The sequence below is a fragment of the Oncorhynchus masou genome, unplaced genomic scaffold, assembly GCF_036934945.1.
Source record: "Oncorhynchus masou masou isolate Uvic2021 unplaced genomic scaffold, UVic_Omas_1.1 unplaced_scaffold_2153, whole genome shotgun sequence".
Lineage (NCBI taxonomy): Eukaryota > Metazoa > Chordata > Actinopteri > Salmoniformes > Salmonidae > Oncorhynchus > Oncorhynchus masou.
In genome coordinates, this window is record NW_027008630.1 from 42322 (window position 1) to 61207 (window position 18886).

At 42.1% G+C, this 18886-nt stretch overlaps 1 pseudogene; it reads right to left on the reverse strand.

Moving 5' to 3' along the window:
• Positions 1–18886, reverse strand: part of LOC135533002 (inner nuclear membrane protein Man1-like) — a 37260-nt pseudogene that overhangs the window by 4405 nt on the left and 13969 nt on the right.

Sequence of the window (18886 nt, forward strand, 5' to 3'; positions counted from 1 at the left end):
ATTCTGGAAGAAAACCTGATGGAGTCTGCAAAAGACCTGAAACTGGGACGGAGATTTGTCTTCCAACAAGACAATGATCCAAAACATAAAGCAAAATCTACAATGGAATGGTTCAAAAATAAACATATCCAGGTGTTAGAATGGCCAAGTCAAAGTCCAGACCTGAATCCAATCGAGAATCTGTGGAAAGAACTGAAAACTGCTGTTCACAAATGCTCTCCATCCAACCTCACTGAGCTCGAGCTGTTTTGCAAGGAGGAATGGGAAAAAATGTCAGTCTCTCGATGTGCAAAACTGATAGAGACATACCCCAAGCGACTTACAGCTGTAATTCGCAGCAAAAGGTGGCGCTACAAAGTATAACTAACCTGAATAATTTTGCACGCCCAATTTTTCAGTTTTTGATTTGTTAAAAAATTTGAAATATCCAATAAATGTCGTTCCACTTCATGATTGTGTCCCACTTGTTGTTGATTCTTCACAAAAAAATACAGTTTTATATCTTTATGATTGAAGTTGAAATGTGGCAAAAGGTCGCAAAGTTCAAGGGGGCTGAATACATTCGTGGCACTGTATATAACCAGATGGCTGTTGGTTCCACCTGGTCAGTGGATATATAACCAGAAGGCTGTTGGTTCCACCTGGTCAGTGGATATATAACCAGAAGGCTGTTGGTTCCACCAGGTCAGTGGATATATAACCAGATGGCTGTTGGTTCTACCTGGTCAGTGGATATATAACCAGAAGGCTGTTGGTTCCACAAGGTCAGTGGATATACCACCAGATGGCTGTTGGTTCTACCTGGTCAGTGGATATATAACCAGAAGGCTGTTGGTTCCACCTGGTCAGTGGATATATAACCAGAAGGCTGTTGGTTCCACCTGGTCAGTGGATATATAACCATGTGTTCCACCTGGTCAGTGGATATATAACCAGAAGGCTGTTGGTTCCACCTGGTCAGTGATATATAACCATGTGTTCCACCTGGTCAGTGGATATACAACCAGATGGCTGTTGGTTCCACCTGGTCAGTGGATATATAACCAGATGGCTGTTGGTTCCACCTGGTCAGTGGATATATAACCATGTGTTCCACCTGGTCAGTGGATATATAACCAGAAGGCTGTTGGTTCCACCTGGACAGTGGATATATAACCAGATGGCTGTTGGTTCTACCTGGTCAGTGGATATATAACCAGAAGGCTGTTGGTTCTACCTGGTCAGTGGATATATAACCAGAAGGCTGTTGGTTCCACCTGGTCAGTGGATATATAACCAGAAGGCTGTTGGTTCCACCTGGTCAGTGGATATATAACCAGAAGGCTGTTGGTTCCACCTGGTCAGTGGATATATAACCAGAAGGCTGTTGGTTCCACCTGGTCAGTGGATATATAACCAGAAGGCTGTTGGTTCCACCTGGTCAGTGGATATATAACCAGAAGGCTGTTGGTTCCACCTGGTCAGTGGATATATAACCAGAAGGCTGTTGGTTCTACCTGGTCAGTGGATATATAACCAGAAGGCTGTTGGTTCCACCTGGTCAGTGGATATATAACCAGAAGGCTGTTGGTTCCACCTGGTCAGTGATATATAACCAGATGGCTGTTGGTTCCACCTGGTCAGTGGATATATCACCAGATGGCTGTTGGTTCCACCTGGTCAGTGGATATACAACCAGATGGCTGTTGGTTCCACCTGGTCAGTGGATATATAACCAAAAGGCTGTTGGTTCCACCTGGTCAGTGGATATATAACCAGAAGGCTGTTGGTTCTACCTGGTCAGTGGATATATAACCAGAAGGCTGTTGGTTCCACCTGGTCAGTGGATATATAACCAGAAGGCTGTTGGTTCAACCTGGTCAGTGGATATATAACCAGAAGGCTGTTGGTTCCACCTGGTCAGTGGATATATAACCAGATGGCTGTTGGTTCCACCTGGTCAGTGGATATATAACCAGAAGGCTGTTGGTTCCACCTGGTCAGTGGATATATAACCAGAAGGCTGTTGGTTCCACCTGGTCAGTGGATATATAACCAGAAAGCTGTTGGTTCCACCTGGTCAGTGGATATATAACCAGAAGGCTGTTGGTTCCACCTGGTCAGTGGATATATAACCAGATGGCTGTTAAAGTGTTAAATCAAAAAACTTTATATTTGAGATTCTTCAAGTAAGGCACCCTTTGCCTTGATGACTGACAGCTTTGCACACTCTTGGCATTCTCTCAACCAGCTTCATGAGGTAGTCACCTGGAATGCATTTCAATTAACAGGTGTGCCTTGTTTTCATAGCGCGTTTGAGCCAATCAGTTGTGTTGTGATCAGGTAGGGGTGGTATACAGAAGACAGCCCTGTTTGGTAATAGAATAGGGAGCCGCTTGGAACACAGCCATTGCTTGATAGAACAGCTGTGACAGACACTCACCTCTCTGGAGTTCTTGTCGACAGCGATGTGGACGATGCCGTCGTTGTCACAACACTTCTCCAAGATGGCCTCGTGGATGGCCAGATGCCAGTTTTCACCAACCTCCCTGTTGCAAACACACACACGTAAAGGGGTCAGATGTCATCTAGAAGTCCTAACCCACCTCTAACCTGGTAGTCAAGAACACACAGGTAGGATAGCACAGTACATATGGCACACATGGGAAAACACTTGATACAATATACATCTGAGGGAGTCTGCCGACGTCCACGTCCAGGTCTAAGAGAGAGTCTGCCAACGTCAACGTCCAGGTCTAAGAGAGAGTCTGCCAACGTCCAGGTCTAAGAGAGAGTCTGCCAACGTCAACGTCCAGGTCTAAGAGAGAGTCTGCCAACGTCAACGTCCAGGTCTAAGAGAGAGTCTGCCAACGTCAACGTCCAGGTCTAAGAGAGAGTCTGCCGACGTCAACGTCCAGGTCTAAGAGAGAGTCTGCCAACGTCAACGTCCAGGTCTAAGAGAGAGTCTGCCAACGTCAACGTCCAGGTCTAAGAGAGAGTCTGCCAACGTCAACGTCCAGGTCTAAGAGAGAGTCTGCCAACGTCAACGTCCAGGTCTAAGAGAGAGTCTGCCAACGTCAACGTCTAAGAGAGAGTCTGCCAACGTCAACGTCCAGGTCTAAGAGAGAGTCTGCCAACGTCAACGTCCAGGTCTAAGAGAGAGTCTGCCAACGTCAACGTCCAGGTCTAAGAGAGAGTCTGCCAACGTCAACGTCCAGGTCTAAGAGAGAGTCTGCCAACGTCTAAGAGAGAGTCTGCCAACGTCAACGTCTAAGAGAGTCTGCCAACGTCAACGTCCAGGTCTAAGAGAGAGTCTGCCAACGTCAACGTCTAAGAGAGAGTCTGCCAACGTCAACGTCTAAGAGAGAGTCTGCCAACGTCAACGTCCAGGTCTAAGAGAGAGTCTGCCAACGTCAACATCTAAGAGAGAGTCTGCCAACGTGCAACGTCTAAGAGAGAGTCTGCCAACGTGCACATCTAAGAGAGAGTCTGCCAACGTCCACGTCTAAGAGAGAGTCTGCCAACGTCCACATCTAAGAGAGAGTCTGCCAACGTGCACATCTAAGAGAAAGTCTGCTGATACCGACATGCAAAGAGAGTGTTTTAGTCCCCTGACAAGTACATGCTCATCCCTAACCCCAACAGAACCTTAAAGATTGATGGTGAACACATTGACTTCGTAACACCCTCTGGTACTCACATGACTGGATCAAACATGTTTCTGATCTTCAGACACGGTGTTAAACTGTTGGGAGGAGAGTTCCTCCTGTCCAGAGGAAACGCTGAGAGAAGAGAGACAGACAGGAAAGAGATGTTCGATTGGAGAAAAGACAGGAAATGTGTTAGATGGACAAGAGGCAGACAAGAGACGCTAGATGGACAGTAAAACAGCAGGGAAGAAACATTTTCTTATTTCTGACATAAAACTACACGACCAAAAAGTACACGGACACCTGCTCATCGAACATCACATTTCGTAACCGTGGTTATTAATAGGGAGTTGGTAGTGCCCTACCTAGGGAACAGGGTGCCATTTGGGAGCACACTAGGAATGGGAACGGGTTAGTTACCTTTGCCCTGCCAGACTTTGGAGGGGATGAGTGAGATCTGGTCGCAGCTCAGAGAGGGCTGGAGCCACCTCCACACCAGGAAGTCGGCTCCGCCAATCCGCTGAGACTCTGTCCTGATACGGCTCTCATTGGCTGAGAGGAAGGTCACAGCCCGGTCCCAGACCTTCTTCAGCTTCTTTCTGGAATGGTAGAATAGAAACGAACAGTCATTATGACTAGCTTGTCTCTAAATGGTAGAATAGAAACAGTCATTATGACTAGCTTGTCTCTAAATGGTAGAATAGAAACGGTCATTATGACTAGCTCGTCTCTAAATGGTAGAATAGAAACGAACAGTCATTATGACTAGCTTGTCTCTAAATGGTAGAATAGAAACAGTCATTATGACTAGCTTGTCTCTAAATGGTAGAATAGAAACGAACAGTCATTATGACTAGCTTGTCTCTAAATGGTAGAATAGAAAGGAACAGTCATTATGACTAGCTTGTCTCTAAATGGTAGAATAGAAAGGAACAGTCATTATGACTAGCTTGTCTCTAAATGGTAGAATAGAAACGAACAGTCATTATGACTAGCTTGTCTCTAAATGGTAGTAGAATAGAAACGAACAGTCATTATGACTAGCTTGTCTCTAAATGGTAGAATAGAAACGAACAGTCATTATGACTAGCTTGTCTCTAAATGGTAGAATAGAAACGAACAGTCATTATGACTAGCTTGTCTCTAAATGGTAGAATAGAAACGAACAGTCATTATGACTAGCTTGTCTCTAAATGGTAGAATAGAAACGAACAGTCATTATGACTAGCTTGTCTCTAAATGGTAGAATAGAAACGAACAGTCATTATGACTAGCTTGTCTCTAAATGGTAGAATAGAAACGAACAGTCATTATGACTAGCTTGTCTCTAAATGGTAGAATAGAAACGAACAGTCATTATGACTAGCTTGTCTCTAAATGGTAGAATAGAAACAGTCATTATGACTAGCTTGTCTCTAAATGGTAGAATAGAAACGAACAGTCATTATGACTAGCTTGTCTCTAAATGGTAGAATAGAAACGAACAGTCATTATGACTAGCTTGTCTCTAAATGGTAGAATAGAAACAGTCATTATGACTAGCTTGTCTCTAAATGGTAGAATAGAAACAGTCATTATGACTAGCTCGTCTCTAAACGGTAGAATAGAAACGAACAGTCATTATGACTAGCTCGTCTCTAAATGGTAGAATAGAAACGAACAGTCATTATGACTAGCTCGTCTCTAAACGGTAGAATAGAAACGAACAGTCATTATGACTAGCTCGTCTCTAAACGGTAGAATAGAAACGAACAGTCATTATGACTAGCTCGTCTCTAAACGGTAGAATAGAAACGAACAGTCATTATGACTAGCTCGTCTCTAAATGGTAGAATAGAAACGAACAGTCATTATGACTAGCTTGTCTCTAAATGGTAGAATAGAAACGAACAGTCATTATGACTAGCTTGTCTCTAAACGGTAGAATAGAAACGAACAGTCATTATGACTAGCTTGTCTCTAAATGGTAGAATAGAAACGAACAGTCATTATGACTAGCTCGTCTCTAAATGGTAGAATAGAAACGAACAGTCATTATGACTAGCTCGTCTCTAAATGGTAGAATAGAAACGAACAGTCATTATGACTAGCTCGTCTCTAAATGGTAGAATAGAAACGAACAGTCATTATGACTAGCTTGTCTCTAAATGGTAGAATAGAAACGAACAGTCATTATGACTAGCTCGTCTCTAAATGGTAGAATAGAAACAAACATAGCTTGTCTCTAAATGGTAGAATAGAAACGAACAGTCATTATGACTAGCTCGTCTCTAAATGGTAGAATAGAAACGAACAGTCATTATGACTAGCTCGTCTCTAAATGGTAGAATAGAAACAAACATAGCTCGTCTCTAAATGGTAGAATAGAAACAAACATTGCTCGTCTCTAAATGGTAGAATAGCAACAAACATTGCTCGTCTCTAAATGGTAGAATAGCAACAAACATTGCTCGTCTCTAAATGGTAGACTAGAAACAAACATTGCTCGTCTCTAAATGGTAGAATAGAAACAAACATAGCTCGTCTCTAAATGGTAGAATAGAAACAAACATCGCTCGTCTCTAAATGGTAGAATAGAAACAAACATCGCTCGTCTCTAAATGGTAGAATAGAAACAAACATCGCTTGTCTCTAAATGGTAGAATAGAAGCAAACATAGCTCGTCTCTAAATGGTAGAATAGAAACAAACATAGCTCGTCTCTAAATGGTAGACTAGAAACAAACATAGCTCGTCTCTAAATGGTAGACTAGAAACAAACATAGCTCGTCTCTAAATGGTAGAATAGAAGCAAACATCGCTCGTCTCTAAATGGTAGAATAGAAACAAACATAGCTCGTCTCTAAATGGTAGACTAGAAACAAACATAGCTCGTCTCTAAATGGTAGAATAGAAACAAACATAGCTCGTCTCTAAATGGTAGAATAGAAACAAACATAGCTCGTCTCTAAATGGTAGAATAGAAACAAACATCGCTTGTCTCTAAATGGTAGAATAGAAACAAACATCGCTCGTCTCTAAATGGTAGAATAGAAACAAACATCGCTCGTCTCTAAATGGTAGAATAGAAACAAACATCGCTCGTCTCTAAATGGTAGAATAGAAACAAACATCGCTTGTCTCTAAATGGTAGAATAGAAGCAAACATCGCTCGTCTCTAAATGGTAGACTAGAACAAACATAGCTCGTCTCTAAATGGTAGACTAGAAACAAACATAGCTCGTCTCTAAATGGTAGACTAGAAACAAACATAGCTCGTCTCTAAATGGTAGAATAGAAGCAAACATCGCTCGTCTCTAAATGGTAGAATAGAAACAAACATAGCTCGTCTCTAAATGGTAGACTAGAAACAAACATAGCTCGTCTCTAAATGGTAGAATAGAAACAAACATAGCTCGTCTCTAAATGGTAGAATAGAAACAAACATCGCTCGTCTCTAAATGGTAGAATAGAAACAAACATCGCTCGTCTCTAAATGGTAGACTAGAAACAAACATCGCTCGTCTCTAAATGGTAGAATAGAAACAAACATCGCTCGTCTCTAAATGGTAGAATAGAAACAAACATCGCTCGTCTCTAAATGGTAGAATAGAAACAAACATAGCTCGTCTCTAAATGGTAGAATAGAAACAAACATAGCTCGTCTCTAAATGGTAGAATAGAAACAAACATCGCTCGTCTCTAAATGGTAGAATAGAAACAAACATCGCTCGTCTCTAAATGGTAGAATAGAAACAAACATAGCTCATCTCTAAATGGTAGAATAGAAACAAACATCGCTCGTCTCTAAATGATAGAATAGAAACGAACAGTCATTATGACTAGCTCGTCTCTAAATGGTAGAATAGAAACAAACATTGCTCGTCTCTAAATGGTAGAATAGAAACAAACATAGCTCGTCTCTAAATGGTAGACTAGAAACAAACATGACGCTTGTCTCTAAATGGTAGAATAGAAACAAACATTGCTAGCGTCTCTAAATGGTAGAATAGAAACAAACATCGCTTGTCTCTAAATGATAGAATAGAAACAAACATTGCTAGTCTCTAAATGGTAGAATAGAAACAAACATTATGCTCGTCTCTAAATGGTAGACTAGAAACAAACATCGCTTGTCTCTAAATGGTAGAATAGAAACAAACATTGCTCGTCTCTAAATGGTAGAATAGAAACAAACATAGCTCGTCTCTAAATGGTAGACTAGAAACAAACATTGCTCGTCTCTAAATGGTAGAATAGAAGCAAACAGTCATTCTCTAAATGGTAGAATAGAAACAAACATGTCTCTAAATGATAGAATAGAAACGAACAGTCATTATGACTAGCTCGTCTCTAAATGGTAGAATAGAAACAAACATTGACTCTTGTCTCTAAATGGTAGAATAGAAACAAACATAGCTCGTCTCTAAATGGTAGAATAGAAACAAACATTATGACTCTTGTCTCTAAATGGTAGAATAGAAACAAACATCATTATGCTCGTCTCTCTGACATGATAAGGAAAGCCCAGTTAAACTGAACAGGATGTGATTTGCTCCTCAGGGACTAAACAACAGAATCTGCCCTAAACACAACAAAGTAGTTTAGTTTAAGAAGCAGCAGGGTAGCCTAGTGGTTAGAGCGTTGGACTCATAAGCGAAAGTTTGCAAGTTCAAACCCCCGAGCTGACATTCTGTCGTTCTGCCCCTGAACAGGCAGTTAACCCACTGTTTCCAGGCCGTCATTGAAAGTAAGAATTTGTTCATAACTGACTTGCCTAGTTAAATAAATGGTAAATTAAAAATAATCATAATAATTTTTAAAAGTCTGAGATCCATACAGTTTAAATGACCACATCTTCTTAATAAAGACCATGAGATCCATACAGTTCATTATGAACCCATGTCCATTCCTGTAAACTGGTAGAATCGACACAAACAATGAAGTGTGGTGACAGTTCTATCCTAAATGGCAGAATAAAATCTGAAACTTTTGCCTGTTTCCATTTTTTTTTAATACATTTTCCCCAAATTCCATTTGCTCTGTTTAGTTTTTCCAGGTTGTCCCCAGTGGTCTAAGATCACACTTTTCTATTGATAGAAAAACAACAACATTGGATGTTAACTTCAAAATTAGTGAATAGAAAATCATATCAGGAGTCCATTTTTTAAAGTCTGAGAAAGTTCGACTATTTTGGTGTAGTTACCCTTTAATTGGTAGAACCAGCCAGGGAACATCATTATGACTAGCGATGTTTCTAAATGGAGAATTTGCAAAACAAAATGGCCACTGGACTGACGCTAATAAATTCTGATATAATTCTGCCAGGAAGGTAAGAGTTCCATTTGACTAGTTCACATTTAAATGGTAGAATTTTTTTGTTTGTTGCGAAAGTTTCCATCTACCAGAAGACTGTTATTAGTCATCGCTAACGGTACACTTAGTAGTAGACAAACGCGCACACAGACATTATGACTGTGCTTGTCTCAAAATACACAAAAACAAAATCACCGAACAGTTACATTATGACTACAATTATTGTCATAGCCAGGTTAATATAATAGTTTGAAACATTTTTATGTTAAACTTCTCTAAATGTATGCATTTTCTACTGAGTTCCATACATTTAGTTGATTCCCTAAATGAGAATCGAACATTTAGTTGATTCCCTAGAAACTGAGTTCCATACATTTAGTTGATTCCCTACTGAGTTCCATCATTATTGATTCCCTACTGAGTTCGAAATTTAGTTGATTCCCTACTAAGTTCAGTCATTTAGTTGATTCCCTACTGAGATCGATCAAATAGTTGATTCCCTACTGAGATCGATGCATTCAGTTGATTCCCTACTGAGATCGATGCATTTAAATGATTCCCTATAGATCGATGCATTTATTGATTCCTAGCTTGTTCCATAAATGTAGTTGATTCCCTACTGAGTTCCATCATTATTGATTCTCTAAATGAGTTCGATAGATTTAGTTGATTCCCTACTGAGTTCGATGCATTTAGTTGATTCCTACTGTTCTATACATTTAGTTGATTCCCTACTGAGTTCAATACATTTAGTTGATTCCCTAAATGAGTTCGATGCATTTAGTTGATTCCCTACTGAGTTCCATAAATGTAGTTGATTCCCTACTGAGTTCCATACATGTAGTTGATTCCTACTGAGTTCGATAGATTTAGTTGATTCCCTACTGAGTTCGATGCATTTAGTTGATTCCCTACGGAGATCGATGCATTTAGTTGATTCCCTACTGAGTTCAATACATTTAGTTGATTCCCTACTGAGTTCGATACATTTAGTTGATTCCCTACTGAGTTCGATACATTTAGTTGATTCCCTACTGAGTTCAATACATTTAGTTGATTCCCTAGCTTTCAATACATTTAAATTCCCTAGAGTTCAATACATTTAGTTGATTCCCATTATTCAATAGATTTTTGAATATTGTTGAATTCCATTTTAATGTCTAGATTCCAACTTCTCCACAACGCAGATTTTGTATGGCCCTAGTGCTAGAACTGAACTGGGGCTGAACCAGGGAGTTCTGACGTGAGGAATGGGCAGGTAAAGGTTAGAATACTCACCTGTCCTGGGGCTGAACCAGGGAGTCTCTGACTAGGAATGGGCAGGTAGGAGGTTAGTACTCACCTGTCCTGGGGCTGAACCAGGGAGTCTCTGACGTGAGGGACGGGCAGGTGGGAGGTTAGTACTCACCTGTCCTGGGGTTGGACCAGGGAGTCTCTGACGTGAAATGGGCAGGTAGGAGGTTAGTACTCACCTGTCCTGGGGCTGGACCAGGGAGTCTCTAAGGGATGGGCAGGTAGGAGGTTAGTACACCTGTCCTGGGGCTGGACCAGGGAGTCTCTGAATGAGGAATGGGCAGGTAGTCAGGTTATACTCACCTGTCCTGGGGTGGACCAGGGAGTCTCTGACGTGAGGGATGGGCAGGTAGGAGGTTAGTACTCACCTGTCCTGGGGTTGGACCAGGGAGTCATCTGACATGAGGGATGGGCAGGTAGGAGGTTAGTAGAAACCTGTCCTGGGGTTGACCAGGGAGTCTCTGACTAAATGGGCAGGTAGGAGGTTAGTATTCACCTGTCCTGGGGCTGGACCAGGGAGTCTCTGACGTGAGGGATGGGCAGGTAGGAGGTTAGTACACCTGTCCTTTGGACCAGGAGTCTCTGAAGGGATGGGCAGGTAGGAGGTTAGTACTCACCTGTCCTGGGGTTGGACCAGGGAGTCTCTGAAATGGGCAGGTAGGAGGTTAGTACACCTGTCCTGGGGTTGGACCAGGGAGTCTCTGACATGAGGGATGGGCATAGGAGGTTAGTACTCACCTGTCCTTTGACCAGGGAGTCTCTGAAGGGATGGGCAGGTAGGATTAGAAACACCTGTCCTGGGGTTGGACCAGGAGTCTCTGACGGAGGGATGGGCAGGTAGGAGGTTAGTACTCACCTGTCCTGGGGCTGGACCAGGGAGTCTCTGACGTGAGGGATGGGCAGGTAGGAGGTTAGTACTCACCTGTCCTGGGGCTGAACCAGGGAGTCTCTGACGTAGGGATGGGCAGGTAGGAGGTTAGAATCACCTGTCCTGGGGCTGGACCAGGGAGTCTCTGACGTGAGGAATGGGCAGGTAGGAGGTTAGTACTCACCTGTCCTGGGGCTGGACCAGGAGTCTCTGACGTGAGGGATGGGCAGGTAGGAGGTTAGTACTCACCTGTCCTGGGGTTGGACCAGGGAGTCTCTGACATGAGGGATGGGCAGGTAGGAGGTTAGACTCACCTGTCCTGGGGTTGGACCAGGGTCTCTGACATAAGGGATGGGCAGGTAGGAGGTTAGTGATTCACCTGTCCTGGGGTAGACCAGGGAGTCTCTGACGTGAGGGATGGGCAGGTAGGAGGTTAGTACTCACCTGTCCTGGGGTTGGACCAGGGAGTCTCTGAAATGGGCAGGTAGGAGGTTAGTACTCACCTGTCCTGGGGTTGGACCAGGGAGTCTCTGACGTGAGGGATGGGCAATGGTAGGAGGTTAGTACTCACCTGTCCTGGGGTTGGACCAGGGAGTCTCTGACATGGGGATGGGCAGGTAGGAGGTTAGTACTCACCTGTCCTGGGGTATGACCAGGGAGTCTCTAAATGGGCAGAATAGGAGGTTAGTACTCACCTGTCCTGGGGTTGGACCAGGAGTCTCTGAAGGGATGGGCAGGTAGGAGGTTAGTACTCACCTGTCCTGGGGCTGGACCAGGGAGTCTCTGACGTGAGGGATGGGCAGAATAGGAGGTTAGTACACCTGTCCTGGGGCTGAACCAGGGAGTCTCTGAATGAGGGATGGGCAGGTAGGAGGTTAGTACTCACCTGTCCTGGGGTTGGACCAGGGAGTCTCTGACGTGAATGGGCAGGTAGGAGGTTAGTACTCACCTGTCCTGGGGTTGGACCAGGGAGTCTCTGACGTGAGGGATGGGCAGGTAGGAGGTTAGTACTCACCTGTCCTGGGGTTGGACCAGGGAGTCTCTGACGTGAGGGATGGGCAGGTAGGAGGTTAGTACTCACCTGTCCTGGGGCTGGACCAGGGAGTCTCTGAAGGGATGGGCAGGTAGGAGGTTAGTACTCACCTGTCCTGGGGCTGGACCAGGGAGTCTCTGACGTGAGGAATGGGCAGGTAGGAGGTTATACTCACCTGTCCTGGGGCTGAACCAGGGAGTCTCTGACGTGAGAATGGGCAGGTAGGGCTGGAGGTCATTGTTCTCCTGACATGATGCATTGTGGATCCTCAGAACACCGATGATTCTCTCCACCATGTCAAACATCTGCCTGGTCTCCTCTTCCTCGCTCCTCCAACGATACTTCATGTAGTAGAATACACCCCACACCAGACCAATCACTAGAGAGAGAGAGAGAGAACGATTAGATACTTCATGTAGTAGAATACACCCCACACCAGACCAATCACTAGAGAGAGAGAAGGTTAGATTAGATACTTCATGTAGTAGAATACACCCCACACCAGACCAATCACTAGAGAGAATAGAAGGTTAGATTAGATACTTCATATAGTAGAATACACCCCACACCAGACCAATCACTAGAGAGAGAGAAGGTTAGATTAGATACTTCATGTAGTAGAATACACCCACACCAGACCAATCACTAGAGAGAGAGAGAGAAGGTTAGATTAGATACTTCATGTAGTAGAATACACCCCACACCAGACCAATCACTAGAGAGAGAGAAGGTTAGATTAGATACTTCATGTAGTAGAATACACCCCACACCAGACCAATCACTAGAGAGAGAGAAGGTTAGATTAGATACTTCATATAGTAGAATACACCCCACACCAGACCAATCACTAGAGAGAGAGAGAAGGTTAGATTAGATACTTCATATAGTAGAATACACCCCACACCAGACCAATCACTAGAGAGAGAGAGAAGGTTAGATTAGATACTTCATATAGTAGAATACACCCCACACCAGACCAATCACTAGAGAGAGAGAAGGTTAGATTAGATACTTCATGAAGTAGAATACACCCCACACCAGACCAATCACTAGAGAGAAGAGAGAAGGTTAGATTAGATACTTCATATAGTAGAATACACCCACACCAGACCAATCACTAGAGAGAGAAAGGTTAGATTAGATACTTCATATAGTAGAATACACCCCACACCAGACCAATCACTAGAGAGAGAAGAGAAAGATTAGATACTTCATATAGTAGAATACACCCAACACCAGACAAATCACTAGAGAGAGAGATTAGATTAGATACTTCATGTAGTAGAATACACCCACACCAGACCAATCACTAGAGAGAGAGATAAGTTAGATTAGATACTTCATGTAGTAGAATACACCCCACACCAGACCAATCACTAGAGAGTCTTAGATTAGATACTTCATGTAGTAGAATACACCCCACACCAGACCAATCACTAGAGAGAAGAAGGAGAGAAGGTTAGATTAGATACTTCATATAGTAGAATACACCCCACACCAGACCAATCACTAGAGAGAGAGGTTAGATTAGATACTTCATGTAGTAGAATACACCCCACACCAGACCAATCACTAGAGAGAGAGAGAGAGAGGTTAGATTAGATACTTCATGTAGTAGAATACACCCCACACCAGACCAATCACTAGAGAGAGAGAGAGAGAGAAGGTTAGATTAGATACTTCATATAGTAGAATACACCCCACACCAGACCAATCACTAGAGAGAGAGAGAGAGGTTAGATTAGATACTTCATGTAGTAGAATACACCCCACACCAGACCAATCACTAGAGAGAGAGAAGGTTAGATTAGATACTTCATGTAGTAGAATACACCCACACCAGACCAATCACTAGAGAGAGAGAGGGTTAGATTAGATACTTCATATAGTAGAATACACCCCACACCAGACCAATCACTAGAGAGAAGAGAAAGGTTAGATTAGATACTTCATATAGTAGAATACACCCCACACCAGACCAATCACTAGAGAGAGAGAAGGTTAGATTAGATACTTCATATAGTAGAATACACCCACACCAGACCAATCACTAGAGAGAGAGAAGGTTAGATTAGATACTTCATGTAGTAGAATACACCCCACACCAGACCAATACTAGAGAGAGAGAAGGTTAGATTAGATACTTCATATAGTGGAATACACCCCACACCAGACCAATCACTAGAGAGAGAAGGTTAGATTAGATACTTCATGTAGTAGAATACACCCCACACCAGACCAATCACTAGAGAGAGAGAGAGAAGGTTAGATTAGATACTTCATATAGTAGAATACACCCCACACCAGACCAATCACTAGAGAGAGAGAGAAGGTTAGATTAGATACTTCATATAGTAGAATACACCCCACACCAGACCAATCACTAGAGAGAGAGAAGGTTAGATTAGATACTTCATATAGTAGAATACACCCCACACCAGACCAATCACTAGAGAGAAGAGAGAGAGAGTTAGATTAGATACTTCATGTAGTAGAATACACCCACACCAGACCAATCACTAGAGAGAGAGAGAAGAGAGACTTGGTTAGATTAGATACTTCATGTAGTAGAATACACCCCACACCAGACCAATCACTAGAGAGAGAGAGGTTAGATTAGATACTTCATATAGTAGAATACACCCCACACCAGACCAATCACTAGAGAGAGAGAGAGGTTAGATTAGATACTTCATATAGTAGAATACACCCCACACCAGACCAATCACTAGAGAGAGAGAGGTTAGATTAGATACTTCATATAGTAGAATACACCCCACACCAGACCAATCACTAGAGAGAGAGAAGGTTAGATTAGATACTTCATATAGTAGAATACACCCCACACCAGACCAATCACTAGAGAGAGAGAAGGAAGGTTAGATTAGATACTTCATATAGTAGAATACACCCCACACCAGACCAATCACTAGAGAGAGAGAAGGTTAGATTAGATACTTCATATAGTAGAATACACCCCACACCAGACCAATCACTAGAGAGAGAGAAGGTTAGATTAGATACTTCATATAGTAGAATACACCCCACACCAGACCAATCACTAGAGTTCGATAAGGTTAGATTAGATACTTCATATAGTAGAATACACCCCACACCAGACCAATCACTAGAGAGAGAAGGTTAGATTAGATACTTCATATAGTAGAATACACCCCACACCAGACCAATCACTAGAGAGAGAGACATTTAGATTAGATACTTCATGTAGTTCGAATACATTTACACCAGACCAATCACTAGAGAGAGAGAAGGTTAGATTAGATACTTCATATAGTAGAATACACCCCACACCAGACCAATCACTAGAGAGAGAATTAGATTAGATACTTCATGTAGTAGAATACACCCCAGTTGACCAATCACTAGAGAGAGAGAGATTTAGATTAGATACTTCATGTAGTAGAATACACCCCACACCAGACCAATCACTAGAGAGAGATAATTTAGATTAGATACTTCATATAGTAGAATACACCCCACACCAGACCAATCACTAGAGAGTTCGATACATTTAGATTAGATACTTCATATAGTAGAATACACCCCACACCAGACCAATCACTAGAGATACATTTAGATTAGATACTTCATTTAGTAGAATACATTTACCAGACCAATCACTAGAGAGAGAGAGAGAGGTTAGATTAGATACTTCATTTAGTAGAATACCCCCACACCAGACCAATCACTAGAGAGAGAGAGAGAGAGAGAGGTTAGATTAGATACTTCATTTAGTAGAATACCCCCACACCAGACCAATCACTAGAGAGAGAGATTAGATTAGATACTTCATTTAGTAGAATACACCCCACACCAGACCAATCACTAGAGAGAGAGAGAGAGTTAGATTAGATACTTCATTTAGTAGAATACACCCCACACCAGACCAATCACTAGAGATTCCCAACTTAGATTAGATACTTCATTAGTAGAATACACCCCACACCAGACCAATCACTAGAGATTCCTAGAGGTTAGTTAGATACTTTTAGTAGAATACACCCCACACCAGACCAATCACTAGAGAGAGATTTAGATTAGATACTTCATATAGTAGAATACACCCCACACCAGACCAATAGATCACTAGAGAGAGAAAGGTTAGATTAGATACTTCATATAGTAGAATACACCCCACACCAGACCAATCACTAGAGAGAGAGAAGGTTAGATTAGATACTTCATATAGTAGAATACACCCCACACCAGACCAATCACTAGAGAGAGAGAGGTTAGATTAGATACTTCATATAGTAGAATACACCCCACACCAGACCAATCACTAGAGAGAGAGAGGTTAGATTAGATACTTCATATAGTCACCTGAATACACCCCACACCAGACCAATCACTGAGAGATGGGAAGGTTAGATTAGATACTTCACCTGTAGAATACACCTGGACACCAGACCAATCACGTGAGAGATGGGAAGGTTAGATTAGATACTTCATATAGTAGAATACAACAACACCAGACCAATCACTAGAGAGGAGGTTAGATTAGATACTTCATATAGTAGAATACACCCCACACCAGACCAATCACTAGAGAGATGGGCAGGTTAGATTAGATACTTCATATAGTAGAATACACCCCACACCAGACCAATCACTAGAGAGAGAGAAGGTTAGATTAGATACTTCATTTAGTAGAATACACCCCACACCAGACCAATCACTAGAGAGAGATGAGAGGTTAGATTAGATACTTCATTTAGTAGAATACCCCCCACACCAGACCAATCACTAGAGAGAGAGAAGGCAGGTTAGATTAGATACTTCATATAGTAGAATACACCCCACACCAGACCAATCACTAGAGAGAGAGAGGAGGTTAGATTAGATACTTCATTTAGTAGAATACACCCCACACCAGACCAATCACTAGAGAGAGAGAGGTTAGATTAGATACTTCATTTAGTAGAATACACCCCACACCAGACCAATCACTAGAGAGAGAGAGGTTAGATTAGATACTTCATTTAGTAGAATACACCCCACACCAGACCAATCACTAGAGAGAGAGAGGTTAGATTAGATACTTCATATAGTAGAATACACCCCACACCAGACCAATCACTAGAGAGAGAGAAGGTTAGATTAGATACTTCATATAGTAGAATACACCCCACACCAGACCAATCACTAGAGAGAGAAGGTTAGATTAGATACTTCATATAGTAGAATACACCCCACACCAGACCAATCACTAGAGAGAGAGAAGGTTAGATTAGATACTTCATATAGTAGAATACACCCCACACCAGACCAATCACTAGAGAGAGAGAAGGTTAGATTAGATACTTCATATAGTAGAATACACCCCACACCAGACCAATCACTAGAGAGAGAGAGGTTAGATTAGATACTTCATGTAGTAGAATACACCCCACACCAGACCAATCACTAGAGAGAGAAAGGTTAGATTAGATACTTCATGTAGTAGAATACACCCCACACCAGACCAATCACTAGAGAGAGGTTAGATTAGATACTTCATATAGTAGAATACACCCCACACCAGACCAATCACTAGAGAGAGAGAGAGAGAGAGGTTAGATTAGATACTTCATGTAGTAGAATACAACCCCACACCAGACCAATCACTAGAGAGAGAGAAGGTTAGATTAGATACTTCATATAGTAGAATACACCCCACACCAGACCAATCACTAGAGAGAGAGAGGTTAGATTAGATACTTCATATAGTAGAATACACCCCACACCAGACCAATCACTAGAGAGAGAAGGTTAGATTAGATACTTCATATAGTAGAATACACCCCACACCAGACCAATCACTAGAGAGAGAAGGTTAGATTAGATACTTCATATAGTAGAATACACCCCACACCAGACCAATCACTAGAGAGAGAGAAGGTTAGATTAGATACTTCATATAGTAGAATACACCCCACACCAGACCAATCACTAGAGAGAGAAGGTTAGATTAGATACTTCATATAGTAGAATACACCCCACACCAGACCAATCACTAGAGAGAGGTTAGATTAGATACTTCATGTAGTAGAATACACCCCACACCAGACCAATCACTAGAGAGAGAGAAGGTTAGATTAGATACTTCATATAGTAGAATACACCCCACACCAGACCAATCACTAGAGAGAGAGGTTAGATTAGATACTTCATGTAGTAGAATACACCCCACACCAGACCAATCACTAGAGAGAGAGGTTAGATTAGATACTTCATATAGTAGAATACACCCCACACCAGACCAATCACTAGAGAGAGAGGGTTAGATTAGATACTTCATATAGTAGAATACACCCCACACCAGACCAATCACTAGAGAGAGAAGGTTAGATTAGATACTTCATATAGTAGAATACACCCACACCAGACCAATCACTAGAGAGAGAGAAGGTTAGATTAGATACTTCATATAGTAGAATACACCCCACACCAGACCAATCACTAGAGAGAGAAGGTTAGATTAGATACTTCATATAGTAGAATACACCCCACACCAGACCAATCACTAGAGAGAGAGAAGGTTAGATTAGATACTTCATATAGTAGAATACACCCCACACCAGACCAATCACTAAGAGAGAGAGAGGTTAGATTAGATACTTCATATAGTAGAATACACCCCACACCAGACCAATCACTAGAGAGAGAAGGTTAGATTAGATACTTCATATAGTAGAATACACCCCACACCAGACCAATCACTAGAGAGAGAGAGGGTTAGATTAGATACTTCATATAGTAGAATACA